Source organism: Pyxicephalus adspersus, unplaced genomic scaffold (genome assembly GCF_032062135.1).
Source record: "Pyxicephalus adspersus unplaced genomic scaffold, UCB_Pads_2.0 Sca1835, whole genome shotgun sequence".
NCBI lineage: Eukaryota > Metazoa > Chordata > Amphibia > Anura > Pyxicephalidae > Pyxicephalus > Pyxicephalus adspersus.
Genome location: NW_027318842.1, coordinates 3,316 through 5,026, shown reverse-complemented (window position 1 = coordinate 5,026; position 1,711 = coordinate 3,316).

The window sequence follows — 1,711 nt, the reverse complement described above, 5'->3', positions numbered from 1 at the left end:
TCCATGAAACATTTTGAAATTACCATTGCATTTTCATGATCACAGTAGCTCTGAGGTCCACAGATCCCCAATACCCTTCTCTAACCCAAATATTACAGCCAACCACAAATTGGGTAAATTGACTGAATCTTGTCATGTATGACCATTCATTTCTGCTCACCTCTTTACTTTTTGGCTCAGGGCATAATTATATAGGTATATTTACTTGCAAAACATTCAACTAATTTTATACCAAGCAATTAGTATTTTTTTGTTCTATTGCATTCTCTACTTTTTCTAATAAAACCTAAACTAACCTAAAATAACTAATACCTTAGACCAAAGGCTTGTCTTAGATAAATGCATGCTTTGAAAGTGAAGATTTTTTTGTCTCATATAGTATCTTCAGTGGGGTTAACTGAAAATATATATTATCTCAGTGACAAGCTACAATTTTGTTAAAAGGGTGTCTATTTGACCATAGATATAATTAAAACACTGTCATTCACTAATTTACATTCTTTTCCATTGCCCAAGATTTCAGCCTTTACAAGTCCTAAGATTTCTTGAACGTTATCTACAATATGTACATACATTTATGTTAATCTATGTAAGCATAATGGTTGTAAATAAAGAAAAATTATATGATTTTGTCATACACCACTGCTATAGTGTCATATACCTAAAGAAAACCTGGACTATCACTGAAATGACATTACAGCTTTATCTGAAATACCTGATAAATCTATCTCAAATGCCTAAAACTGCGTACACACGTGCAATTTTTGTCGTTGGAAAGGATCTTTCACGATCCTTTCCAACGACAAAAGGACTACACGATGCATGAATGGCGCTGTACATACAGCACCATTCTGTTCTATGGAGAGGGGAAGGGGAGAGCGACGGAGCGGCACCCTGCTGAGCGCTCTCCCCCTTCCCTTTCATTAGGATCGGTCGTCGTTCATGGTCCATGGATCCGCCAGGACGGGCGTTCGGACGATGGACGACGCCGACTGTACACACGCCAGATTTTCGCCCGATATCTGGCCGATGCCGATTATCGGGCGATAAAAATCTGACGTGTGTGCGCAGCTTTATTCATTCACCAGTTTGATAGTCCTAAATAACACCAACTGGAAGCTGACTGTGCTGTTTCATCTGCACCTTCAACAGATCTGAGAAATACTAGGCCAAGTACAACTGTGACTACACATACACCCACTATCACAGAAACAACTACATCAACATCAACACATACACCAACCACAACTTTGACACCATCCACTACTTCAACCACTCATACTACTACTACACACTCAACATCAACACCTACTACTCCTTCAACCACTCACACAACTACTTCCACTTCTAAGACAACACATACACCAACTATAACACCAAGTACAACTGTAACTACACATACACCAACTATTACAGAAACTACTACATCAACAACAACACATACACCAACCATAACTCCAAGTACATCTGTGACTACACATACACCCACTATCACAGAAACAACTACATCAACATCGACACATACACCAACCACAACATCAACACCTTCCACTACTTCAACCACTCATACTAGTACTACACACTCAACATCAACACCTACTACTCCTTCAACCACTCACACAACTGCTTCCACTACTAAGACAACAACACATACACCAACCATAACACCAAATACAACTGTAACTACACATACACCAACTATTACAGAAAC